The 13,864-nt window shown below is 37.4% G+C and overlaps 1 long non-coding RNA gene across 1 annotated transcript in view; it reads right to left on the bottom strand.

The window, feature by feature from the left end:
- Nucleotides 1–13,269, bottom strand: part of LOC140624826 (uncharacterized) — a 32,049-nt gene extending 18,780 nt beyond the window's left edge. The window contains exons 1-2 of the long non-coding RNA XR_012024261.1: nucleotides 13,246–13,269; nucleotides 8,454–8,516 (exon numbers count right to left, since the gene is read on the bottom strand). This is a non-coding gene — a long non-coding RNA (uncharacterized lncRNA). The remainder of the gene's footprint in view (nucleotides 1–8,453; nucleotides 8,517–13,245) is intronic.
- Nucleotides 13,270–13,864: the final 595 nt, after the last annotated feature.

Genomic DNA, 13,864 nt, shown 5'->3' with positions numbered 1-13,864 from the left:
GACCCGGGATCGAGTCCCACATCGGGCTCCCAGTGCATGGAGCCTGCTTCTCCCTGTGCCTATGTCTCTGCCTCTCTCTCTGTGTGTGTGTGACTATCATAAATTAAAAAAAAAAAAGTGGTTAGCATAGTGCCTGATATGTAACCCCAGGCTTGAACTCATGACCCAGAAATTAAGAGCCATGTGCTCCGTCTACTGAGCTAGTCAGGTGCCTGAGTTATAATTATTAGTTAATGCTGATTGGCAAACTCTAGATGGGAACCCAAACCTGCATAAGGAAATTACTTAAATAAATTTAAAAATTAATATTTTGACCTCTTTTTAGGGTATAATGTTGGCCTATTTTAAAGTTAGCTCCCGGGACACCTGGGTGTTTCAGCGGTTGAGTGTCTGCCTTTGGCTCAGAATGTGATCCTGGAATCCTGGGATCGAGTCCCGCGTGGGGCTCCCTGCGTGGAGCCTGCTTCTATCTCTGCCTCTCTCTCTGTGTCTCTCATGAATAAATAAATAAAATCTTTATTTATTTATTTTTTAAAGATTTGTTTATTTATTTATGAGAGAGAGAGAGAAGCAGAGACACAGGAGGAGGGGGAAGCAGGCTCCATGCTGGGAGCCCCACGCGGGACTCCATCCTGGGATTCCAGGATTGCGCCCTGGGCCAAAGGCGGGCGCTAAACCACTGAGCCACCCAGGGATCCCCAGTAAAATCTTTTTTTTCTTTTTTCTTTTTTTTTATATTTATTTATTTATGATAGTCACAGAGAGAGAGAGAGAGAGAGAGGCAGAGACATAGGCAGAGGGAGAAGCAGGCTCCATGCACCGGGAGCCCGACGTGGGACTCGATCCCGGGTCTCCAGGATCGCGCCCTGGGCCAGAGGCAGGCACTAAACCGCTGCGCCACCCAGGGATCCCCCCAATAAAATCTTAAAAAAAAAAGTTAGCTCCCTTTTTGATAAGATGTGAACACACAAAACTTATCACTTGAGTATATTCTGTCTTGTATTTTATATCCTTAGGTGTCTCATCTCATTTTGATCCTGCCCTACTTAGAGTGGGAGAAGGATGGAACAGTAAAGATATTTGATGCCTGATTTAAGTGAAATGTCTTTTTTTTTTCATTTTACAGATAAATTTCAATTCAATTCCTTATAATGTACCTTATTTTATAAACATGTTGATAAGTTTCTCTATCAAAAATAATCACATTTTAAGTTGACATAAAATTAGATAATTTGAAATTCATTTATTTATTTTTAACACTTTTTAAAAAAGATTTTATTTATTTACTTATTCATGAGAGATGGGGTAGGGGGAAGGAGCAGAGGAAGAGGGAGAAGTAGACTCCACGCTGAGCAGGGAGCCCCATGGCTGGATCCCAGGACCCCAATATCATGACCTGAGCCAAAGGCAGACACTTGACTGTCTGAGCCACCTAGGAACCCCTGAAATTCACTTTATTAAGAAACATATAATGTCTCAGTCTTTTCGAAAATATATATTTACCAGAAGATATGATTTGGATTAACAGGCTATCTGGCTCGATTATTTCTACTTAGAAGTATAATTCATTTAAACAAAGGCTTATCTGATTAAAACACTGTGGAAGTGATCTCTTGCATGTTCTTAAAAAAGTGAATGATGAAGGAAAAAAAAATAACAGTATTTTTGACCTGAGTTTTTATGTGAAATTGAAGTGTACGCTGTTCTTTTTGCTTCTTTTCTGTAATAGACATTGTGTTTGTGATTCAGTCTCTGTGTGTGTAGTCCTACTTTTGTTAATGTGTCTTCATTTCTTGGTGAAGTGAAAGCTGACCTAGAACTGTGGTCATTCCTGTGTCAAAGTTACAACAACTGTGGTCACTGAGCAATTACTATGGCAATCCTACTGGTCCTAAAGGGATAGTTGTGTTAGACCAAGATCTAAAATTATCTGTAGAAGGGGAATGAACTGGGCTGTATGAGCTGAGTGAACTGAATGCAGTTTGATCTTGTGTCACTGTTTAACCCAAACAACCAAATTTATAAAAAGTAATTTATTCTGCAGAAGGATTAAAATCCTAGGGACGCCTGGGTGGTTCAGCAGTTGAGCCTTTGGCTCAGGGTGTGATCCTGGAATTCGGGATGGAGTCACATCGGGCTCCCTGTGGGGACCCTGCTCTTTCTCTGCATGTGTCTCTGCCTCTCTCTCTCTGTGTCTCTCATGAATAAATAAATAAATCTTCTTTTTTTTTTTTAAGAAGGATTACAATCCTAGAAGACCTTTAAGTGCTGCTTTTTAAATTAATTGCTTTTTCCTGACAATTTTTAATTTTATTTTAGATTTTATTTATTTATTTGACTGGGAGCCAAGGGATGAGCATGCATGAGTAAGGGGGCTAGCAGAGGGAGAGGGAGAAGCAGACACCCCTGCTGAGCAGGGAGCCCGATTCTGGACTCGAACTCAGGACCCTGGGATCATGACTTGAGCTGAAGGAGATGCTTAACCAACTGAGCCACCCAGGCACCCCAACAATTTTATTTTAGTACTGAAATATTGTAGAATTCTCAGAAATGACAAAGAATGACTATGTGGTTTCTATGTCCAAATAAAGTACTATTCTTTTTTTTTTTTTAAGGAACATAAAAACATTATTGAACTGGTATGTAAATAAAACTGTTAGTGGTTTTCTTTTTTACCATGATCCGAAAATATTTATAAGGTTGTAACTGATACAGATTATTAATATATAGAAGAAAACTCGAAAGAGTGACAAGATGTGTAGCAGTAGAACATGTGTTTTCTTTTCGTTTTTCCAGAGAGGTAATAGATTTGTATGGATCCATCTACCTTCTCTCCTTCTATTGTTCGGTTGTGAGATTTTTGTCTGCAGTTAGTACTCAGCTAGAAGCAAATGAATATCCTACCTTTTTCAAATTTGTTTTTTGTTTATTTTTTAAATCTCCATTCTTTAGTTCATTCAATATATACTAAACACTTGTTCTATAACAGGCACTCAGGTAGGTGGTAGGGGTACCTTATTGAACAAGACTACCAGGACTTCCTCAATAAGTTTTTAGTCCTGGACAATTTTTTCCCTCTCTTTCATTTTTGTATTTTCCTATTGTTTTCTTCCTGTGCCCTTTCTCTTCTTTACCTTTATTTCTTTCCCTCATTTTCTTACTTTTCTTCCTTTTTTTCTTTGTCAGGAAATTGCTAAAAGGCTTCCCTTTCTTGTTCAGGCTTGTCTAGGCTCAATATATGAAACTCCTTTCTTTGCACCACAGTCTTTTCCCGTGGGAATTCAGGGACATTCATAACTTTTGGCCTGACTTAACTGTGTCTGTACCTCCTCTGAGGAAAATTGGTTGCCAGCTGATGAGAGTATCATTTCCTCTACTGCCATAGAATCATACTTCTCTGCCTTTCATCATGCTGCCAAACTTTGTGAAGAGTGAATCCTTTGGGGAAAGACATCTTCCTGTCTCTGTCTACAAGCAATCATTTTTTGTTAAAACCATTTTTTAAAAATTGGTTTTTATATCTGTGTACCTAAATTTATCTCCAATTTGGTTCCATTGGTCACAGAATAGTTTTACCTTACTGGCTGAATATTTTCATTTCTGCTGAGCTTCCCTCAGTGAATATTACAGGGTATTTTCCAGCAGTATTTTTGCAAAAAAGGGGGTGGCAGTAGACAGAAGCCTAATATAAGTTCAAATATAGCCATTGTCCTATTGCTTTCTGACAGAATATAGTGAGAAATCAATGCAATGAGGGTCACAAATGACAGTAGATAAGGATAAGAAAGCTGGGTTTATCTGAAAGCACAGATGAATTAGGATTATGGGATTAATTTTGTCCCAGAAAGTTCTTTTGATCCAATCCTGCCTCTTTAAAGTTGAAGAGCAGAGATGTGATATGCCAGGAATCATACAGCAAGTTAATGATAGCCCAGGCTAGAACTCACATCACAATTTCCAATTTCCTTTTTAAATTTTTTAAAATAATTTTTAAAATTTTGTTAAAGGACAACATTTATCTTTTTTCTTTAAATTTTATTTTTATTTATTCATGAGAGACCCAGAGAGAGAAAGACGCAGAGACACCGGCAGAGGGAGAAGCAGGCTCCATGCAGGGAGCCAAATGCAGGACTCCAGAATCACGCCCTGGGTCAAAGGCAGGGGCTAAACCACTGAGCCATCCAGGCGTCCCAAATTTCTTTATTAAAGATTTTTTAAAAGATTTTGTTTTTAAGTAATCTCTATATCCAGCACAGAGTTCAAATTTACAACCCCAAGCAAGATCAAGAGTGGCATGCTCTATTGACTGAGCTGCTAGGTGCCCCTCAATTCCTAGTTTTCTTTTTCACTTTGAAGTAGGATATTGGGAAAATTATCTTTTGGTGGGGAGTTATCATTTGATGGAAAAGGATTTGTCAAATCCACTGGGATTCAGACTTTCATACATTTCAGCTGAGAATCAGAGAGTCTAATTGCATATGATCCTTGTGCAACCAGCTGAGATGTTGGAAAGAACTAGTATAATAAAATTAAGTGCTGTCTACTGAATATTCAGTCTGTGTCTTTTAGCTCCTAGATTCATAGGTGTGGGTTTATTTTATGTCTTGTTTGTTGATGTTGTCTGTTGCTTAGGAGAAATATGATTTTTCCCTAACACCAAGTGTTACAGTTACAGGTAGAGTGGGGGAAGGTAAATTTGCTTTTGATGAATTCAGGGAGTAAGTGATACAATGAAGAGTTATGTATATAAAAATGATAGGAATAAGGAGTCAGAACCCCAAGTTCATCTACTTAGTTGTTATTTGAACTGACTTAGTACACTTTAATCTCAGTACTGAGGAAGTCATTTTGACTCTGGCTTTCCACCCCCCTAACCAAGAATCATTTCTTCTCTGCTCCATTGGCATGGATATTACTGTTTATTGGTGTGGTAGCTAGGCTCCAACATGGTCCCCAATGATCCCTTGCCTCCTAGTAATCATGGCCTTATATAGTCCCCTCCCAACATTATATCAGCATTGGTTTGTGTGACCAATAGGATATGATAGAAATAACGGTATGTCACTTCTGAGGTTACCTCATAGAAGACATTGTGGCTTCTTTCTGCCTTGTACTCTCTTGCATCCTTCCCTCTGGGGAAGGCAGCTGCGAGCTTATGAGATACTCAGCTCTATGAGAAGACCACATAGAATGGAACAGATGTTTTTGCCTTCTGCCAACAACCAGGGAGGAAAACCAGCTTTCTGCTAATAGACCTGTGAGTGAACCATCTTGGAAACGAGTCCTTTAGTTCTGGTTAAGTTTCAGGTGGCTGCAGCACTGTTGGGCTGTATGAGAGATCCTGCACCAGAGCCCCTTAGCTTAGTCACACTCAAGATTCCTGAACCCCAAAACTGTAAGATAATAAATACTTGCTGTTTTGAGATGCTAAATTTGGGGGATGATACATTACACAGCAGTAAATAACTATACAACTCACAAAAGTTGAACATTCTCAATTTAAAAACAATTATAATAAAAATAAATGTAGATGTTTTTACTATGAGATTTGACCCTTGGAAACAAACACTGTATCTGTATGTGGCCTACATCAGTATTTTCATTTTATGAAATAGGAAACAGGAATAGAAAGGTCAAATGATTTATGTTGGAGGAGTGGTGGAGGCTAAAAATTGAAACATACTTTTTTTTTTTTTCCATTTCTCTTTGAACTATGGTTCTGTTAAAATACAGGTAAAGACTAAGTCCAAAGTGAGACCAATAAATCCAAACAAGAGACTTATGATTTGAGGACACTTTCATTTAAAGAGAAGTTTTCTGAGAGCTCTTTGTTGTTGTTTCTAAGATCTTATTTAAGAGAGTGAGAGAGAAAGAGAAAGATGAGGGGGAGGAGCAAAGGAAGAGGATCTTTTTTTTTTTTTAAGATTTTATTTATTTATTCATGAGAGATACAGAGAGAGGGGGGGGGGGCAGAAACATAGGCAGAGAGAGAGAAGCAGGCTCCATTCAGGGAGCCCGATGTAAGACTCGATCCCGGGATTCCGGGATCACGCCCTGGGCTGAAGGCAGGCACTCAACCGCTGAACCACCCAGGCATCCCAAAGGAAGAGGATCTTAAGTAGACTCCACGCTGAGCATGGAGCCCCGTGCGGGACTTGATCTCACAACGCTGAGATCATGACCTGAGGTAAAATCAAGAGTTGGGTGTTTAACTGACTGAGACACCCAGGCACCTCAGCTCTTGTTTGAATATTAAATTATTTCAAGTGGTCTGAGTCATTTTATCTTTACATGCAGGTCAATTATGCCACTTTCAATTAATAAATGTGGAGGGGATTTCAGTGGATGATTTAACTCTGGCCTCAATGTGAATTTTTTTTTATCAATTCAGCAAACATTTGTCAAGAACACCACTGCTGGCAAGAGGATACAAAGATAAATAATAAAATACCTTGGCTTATGAATAGCTTATAGGTTAGTGGTAGGGAAGATAATTTCAATAGTGTGGGAAGAGTTCTGATACAGGATTCTTTTTTTTTTTTTTAAAGTATTTATTTATGATAGTCACACAGAGAGAGAGGCAGAGACACAGGCCGAGGGAGAAGCAGGCTCCATGCACCAGGAGCCCGATGTGGGATTTGATCCCGGGTCTCCAGGATCGCGCCCTGGGCCAAAGGCAGGCACTAAACTGCTGCGCCACCCAGGGATCCCTGATACAGGATTCTCAGGAAACAGGCAGATGTAGAGGAGGTGTACTTAACCCAGTTTGGGAATTAAGGGATGACAAAGGACTTTCTCAAAGGGGTACAAGACACTTTGTAGCATTTTGAATCTGTCTTGGCTGCTTTCTAGACACTTGGGAGTGTCTAGAAAAAGAGTAACAATATTGTATGCTGCCTTCCTATTATCTTTCATATATGGGTAAGGTGGTCTCTATTTTTGAGCTCTGCTCACAAACCAGAATTCAGCAGGTTCTTTGATTCAGAGGCTGCTCAATGCCTGGAGGTGCTGCTGGTGCCTATGGTGGATGCTAGGGGCCAGGTGGGGATACAAGAAAAAGGGAAGAGGGGGCAAAAGATAAAAAGAAAGAGACTGGAAGAAATGAAGTGGGAGAGAAAGAAAAGAGAAGGAAATGGAAGGATTAATAACTATGGTTTGTTGCACACTACTAGCCATTGTACTAAGTGCTTTGCAAACCTGATTTTGGTACTCACAATAGCCATATGAGGTGGCTGCTGGTAGTATCTGTTTTACTGATTAGGATATTGAGGCTAAAAGATGGTCATTTGCTAAAAGTTACACAGCTAGTAAGTAGCAGAGCTGTGATTTGAACTCAGGTCTGACTTCAAAATCCAAACTTCCAAATCCAACACTCCTAACCATAATGCTGGGAAGGTAATATATTTACCTGCTGTGGTGTGAGAGAGGGTCACCATAGACAATCGCGACTGCTCCAGGGCTGGCTCTGGGATTTTTTTTTTTTTTTTTTTTAAGTTTGTAGACAAGTCTTTAACAGAGTGAAGATCCCTTAATTGGATTTGCCTGTTATCCAATATTGCACACCACATCGCATGCTGTGCTTCAGTTCCCTACATGAATCAGTTAGAACCTTCCCATTTAGTCTAATGAACCCTAATTTCAGACAAAGGTAACTGTCACCTTTTGTTTCATCCTGTGCTTTTATTTTTCAAATACCAGAGCCGACCTCTGAACTCAATCTGCACTTGCCTATTGATGCATAAATATCTATAATATCACAGTAAATTAAATTCTATTTTAAAGGGTTTCTATTTAACAATCTGTCAGAACTTTCACAGTATTTGATTTCTGGTCTCCTCCGTCCAGTGACAGGTTTATCTCAATATGGCTTGATTAATGAAACCTTTTATTTGGTGTAAGCACACCTATTATTACCATAATCTCTTAATGCTTGCTTAGGCAACATTGAGGTCTGGCAGCAGGGACTCTCAAAACTTCTAGCTTCTTTAGCTCTACCAGAACATTGGGTGAGATTAACGGGCCGGGAGACTGATGCCCTCCTAATGGGGAGCATGGTAATGTTAGTGTCAGCTAAATGATATAGCACTCTGTCTCAGAGGCTTGGCCAAACTCCCTTTCAACCTCTAGGGTTTAAGAAATGTTTCTGACTTAGTCCCAACAAATCCGCCTTCCTCTCCATTGCTACCTTGTCCTTGCATGTCAGTCACTGGGGGGGCGTGGCTGACAGCTCCCTTGGTAGCCCGGCAATTGCAATGTGCACTGTGCAGCTGAGAAGTGGGATGAAGTCTAAAATAAAAGAATATATTGAAAAAGAGTGTCTTAATGAAGCCAAGGGGCCAGGCACTAATAGCTCTTAAGAAATAGAAATGACTTTATGATGGATATTCCACAAGCAACCTTTTCAGAGAAGAAGAGTGCAATTGAATTATGTTTTGTTCCTGACAAGTATTTACCTCGGAGAGGAGCTGCCATTACTGCTGGATTACCTCCTTTGCGTCCTACATGCTTCCGATGCCCTGCGAAAAAAATATTTTGGGTTTCACATAGATTCAACGCTGTCACTCTGTTTTACTTTGCTATTAAATATTTAGTAGCGTTAAAAGTGAGACATTGAAAATAAAATGTGAAAGTTGTTTGTGCTGAAGAAACTGTCTTCTCTGCAGGTTTTTTCTCGCCAGTATTTTCTGCACTGGTAAAATGATAGGCTTCTGCTGTATATTATACTGTTCCTTTATTTGTACCCCTGTCTGCCTCTAATACTTAAAACATCTCATACTTTTTTTTCCCCTTTCTCTTTTCAGTTTGTGGTCATTGTGGTTTTAAGTGCAATAGAATTCACCTGGAGAGTTTTGCTGTTTTTAAACTTCCTGAAATAGGAAAGAGAATAAGGTAATATTCATAAATGCGAGTCAAAGTCCTAACAAATAATAAAATCAGATTTTAAAAAAGTGTTATTTCAAAAGAACATATTTTTAAAAAGAGCATGTTAGTTAACATTCTTTGTTCATACTTGAATAATCAGAGGGAAAATAACCCCTGTAAACAATAGAAAATAGTATTTGCTTATCTAGTGACTGTACTAACTTGATAATTAATTTGACTGAGTTTGCAATTTGTTATTAAATATATATACTTATACAGACTTTAAATTGCAGAAGTTCTCTTCTGGAGTTTCTGTGGTGAAAGGGAAAATACTATAGAAAATATTTCTTTTAAAGTGGTGACATCAGATTTTTATTATTAGTTTAGCTTTAACTGGATTAATTATAATCATACTGAATAAAGTGTGGTTAACTCTACTTTCAAAATTAGATATATGGTTTAAGAAGATCCATGCAATAAAGTAAGGAAGTAGAGAACCTAGTTTAATTTAAAATAAGACTGAAAGTCAATCAAATAATTCTCAATTAATATAATTAATAATAAAGATCTTGTGTTCTGTTCGAAAAATACATAACATTTTTATTCATTAAAAATATTCTTTTACAAGAAAATACAGAAACCTCTCAATGAGGTACTGAGTGGAGGATTATTATAATTCTCCAACATGTTTCTCAGTTTTTAGTTTATTTCACATCATGCTTTTTAACCTTCGACAACAAATATTGTTGTACCATGAAGACAGCAAATCCAAACAATTACATATGTAGTCCAAAGGCATACACAAGAAAATCAATATTTGACATCTTTGCAACTCCCTCTTTGCAGTAGCGTTCAATAGCTCTTATTCATTATACACTTATATCTCTTTCAGATTCGCCTTTGTCACTGGAAACCCATTTTTTTTTCTCCTTTGACTTCCACATAACTTCTTTGCCCTGTACTTTTACAGATGCCTTCTGGCTATAAATACTAATGAAATCTCTTTGCTTAATTCAATTTTGCTGGTACACTTACAGTTATGACCTAACTTTCCCACGAGAGAGACTGATTGAACATTCCACTACCTTATGGATGGGAGCAAACATTCTTACAGAACTGGACTGACAATTTCCATAATTATAGAATTCACAGCCTAATGACCTTAAAAAACAATAAAAAGACTCTTGTTAATTCCATTTCTGTTACTGACATTCAAGATATTTCATTTTTCACGGGACAACAAATTTACTTTTTTATTTTCTAAAGAGCAGGCTATCCTTTCCCCCCAGATTAAATTTTCTGAATATTGAAGTATTCCATTGAATATTTAGCATTTCTTTGTCTTTTAAAAGTTAGAATATTTATGATCCTTAGAATGCGTTTGACTGATTTATAGCAATCAATTATAAGAGTACGTTTTCAAATAGCCCTTTTAAAAATGAAGAATAGAATAATTAAAAAGATCACAAGTCCTCCCTTGCATATAATTATTTCATTATTTCATTACAGTGCAGAAATTATTTTTGCTGACTGTGAGCAATTTTAATTGAGTGAGATCTGTGTTAATATACGATAGCAAGCAGTTCTTCCTAAGAAATAAGATCACTAATTGCCTAAATTTTTATTCAGTACAGTGAGTCTTATGAGTCACATTGCAATATAAACCTAATCACTAGGTAGAGTGGGTACAATACTTTTTCTGTAGTATAGATATCCTAAAAGCATAACCTGCCTGCTAATTTATTCCTTCAACAGGTTTATTGCCTTATTAAGCATTTGTTTTGTAGAAAATTCTTAATCTATCCAGTTATCATGAAAAAACTATGATAATGAAACATAAAAATTCAGATCCAAAGTCTACTAAAGCTAGCATAAATAAGCAAAGCTAAAACACAGTATCTTTCGTTCTCTTAAATACCAAAATATTTAGCATCTTAGTACATATTCTGGAAGCTTTTGACTTACAAATAAAGACTGCTCCTCAGATATGGAAATCTTGAGAGTAGGATAGACTGCTATCAAGTAAAGTTAAATTAAATGTTAATAATAAACCATATTCTTGCAAAAATTTAACATTCATCATAAATGTTATAGTATCTTTGGCATATCTAAATATTTTATATGTATCTGAGATATTTTCTTCCTAAAAGAATTTTAAATATATTTATTATTATAAGAGAATGAATAAGTTATAATAAAATCAACCAGAACCATTATCTTAATAACATAGACTGTTTTGATAAAACATGAGTAAACATTTAAAAAATATATTTGTTCTTATGTATAGTTTAATATTGAGTATACCGTTGAGGGTGTAACTTAGATCTTAACCAAAAAGTTCTGTATTTGAGTGTATTCTTAGCTTATATATAATTTTTGAAAGTAGAAACAAAGTATTTGAAAAACTCGATATTTATTCATAAATTCATTTCTCCATTCAACAAATATTTAGTAAGCACTCTGTGTGCTAGAAGTAATTCTAATGTGCTAATGCTACTTTCCTGTACCCTTCCAAGAGAAGTGCTAACATATTTGCGTTCTTTGCTTGGATTCAGGTATGTTTGCTGCTATATGCAGAAGTTGACCAGATTGGTATTAATCACCAATGTAGAAATTACAGAGTTGTTTACAATTCTAATTTCTAGATCAATACTTAATGTGTTAGCAGTGACTAAAACCTTTTGGAAATCTCTAAGAAATGAGTTACTATTGTGAAGAGAACTTTTTTTTTTTTAATTTGGAATTTTTTTAAATTGGAGGTCAAGAATTATATGGGTTATAAAGGGTAAAATGAACTATTAGCTATAGAAAGAGACTTTCTCGTGGTAAAGAAGTTCCAGCATAGTGCAGTGGGAAGGTGACATAATCTAGAAGAATAAGAACTAAGCCACCCAGAGTCCTGGGTTCTGCTACTCCCTATTATTAACTAGCTGTAAGACTTTGGGCAAGTCTTGAAACCTCACTGAACCTTGTTTCCAAATCTGGGAAATGTGAATCATAATCTTTACTCTGGCTCCTCGTAGGGATGTTGTCACGATTAAATAGTAGCTTCCTCATTTGTAAATTGAGGGTTGCAATTTAGAGTACTTCTTAATCTGGGGCAGTCTCAGAATCCCTTTGAAACTATGCAGACTTGTGTGTATATATTCATTTGTACATCTTTCTGGGTAGGAGATCTGTAGCTTTTGTCACATTCTCAAATAGGCAAGTGACCCAAAGAAGGTTAAGAAACACTGGATTTGAGAATCTCTAACATCTTTCTACTCTTAAATTCAAATTTCATTCTTCCTCTCTGAATAATATATATGAAAGCACTTTGAAAGACTGCTAAACAAATGCAAAGTATCATTCTCCATCTCTCTTTATGGATCTAGCCTATGTAAAAGTCACAGCGTTACTTGAAAAGGCGATATTATATTATATTGCATGGATTATTGAATAAACATATTGCCTGGGGGAATTTCTCAAATACAGGGTTCAGTATTGAGCCCATAGGAGAGTTAGAGTGTGTCACAGAGGCTTAGAGAAAATAGAAGGAAATCTAGGTGAGAGTGCAAAAATATTTTAACATAGGTTTAGTGTAGTTTAGTAGGGAGGCTTTAAACTAGTAATTAAAATAGCATTAGGCTATTGATGTAGTTCTAGTCTAGATTATGGCACTCCTAGCTATTTCTCAATTTCTTTTACTCTAAAATGATTTTACTAATTCATACCTCACAAGATTTGGGGAGAGTTAAGTTAGTTAGATTAAATTAATGTAGGTGAAAGTGTTTTTTTTTTAAAAGATTTTATTTATTTATTCATGAGAGAGAGAGAGAGGCAGAGACACAGGCAGAGGGAAAAGCAGGCTCCATGCAGGGAGCCTGACGTGGGACTCGATTCTGGTCTCCTCGACCCTGGTCTCCTCAATCCTGGTCTCCAGGGCAGCGCTAAACCGCTGAGCCACCCAGGCTGCCCAGGTGAAAGTATTTTTAGTCAACTGTACAGTGTTACACAAAAGCAAGGAGTTCTCCAGTCAGAGGAGGAAATTCCCACTATTCAGGATTTCCTACTGTGGAGGGGAGGTAGGTTAGGGGGGGCACATTGAGTTAGAGTACCCTTAACCAGTGAAAAAAACCTGCAAAGGCAGGGTTGTTTTTTTTTTTTTTAAATTTTTTTTTCTTTATTTATTTATGATAGTCACACACACCGAGAGAGAGAAGCAGAGACACAGGCAGAGGGAGAAGCAGGCTCCATGCACCGGGAGCCCGACGTGGGATTTGATTCTGGGTCTCCAGGATTGCGCCCTGGGCCAAAGGCAGGCACCAAACCGCTGCGCCACCCAGGAATCCCTAAAGGCAGGTTTTTTTATCTAAGAAATAGTTGACTTGGGTTTCAGTTTACCTCTTTTTTTCCTGAATTTGCATCAGAATGGAGTGAAAAGAACATTTGGTTCTAGAACTTGTTTGTCTTCTTACTAAGAGTGAGTCTGAGTTCCTAGATAGAAGGCAGAGATGGGATTTCATGAATTTTTATGTTCACAGCCCTATGGAGGTATTCAAAAAGTCTATTTCATTGAAAGCCCGGCCTAGTTACTTTCTCTAAGCAATGTTTCCTCTATTTGTAGGGATGATAATAATTAAAAACAAACAAACAAACAAACACACACACACACACACACACACACACACACACAAAACCAGGACACCATTTATTGAATACTCTATACCACATACTTTATACATGTTATTTTGTTCTAGCCTCACAGCAACCCTGTGAAATATATCCCCATTTAAAGATGAGGATTCTGGGGCACTTGGGTGGCTCAGTGGTTGAGCATCTGCCTTTGGCTCAGGTCGTGATCCTGGGGTCCTGGGATGGAGTCCCACATTGGGTTCCCCGCAGGGAGTCTGCTTCTCCCTCTGCCTATGTCCTCTGCCTCTCTCTCTGTGTCTCTCATGAATAAATAAATAAACCTTTAAGAAAAAATAAAGATGAGGATTCTGAAGTTCATACAAGATAA

This window comes from Canis lupus, chromosome 3 (genome assembly GCF_048164855.1).
Source record: "Canis lupus baileyi chromosome 3, mCanLup2.hap1, whole genome shotgun sequence".
Classification (NCBI taxonomy): domain Eukaryota; kingdom Metazoa; phylum Chordata; class Mammalia; order Carnivora; family Canidae; genus Canis; species Canis lupus.
This window is presented reverse-complemented; position numbering and strand designations above follow the sequence as displayed.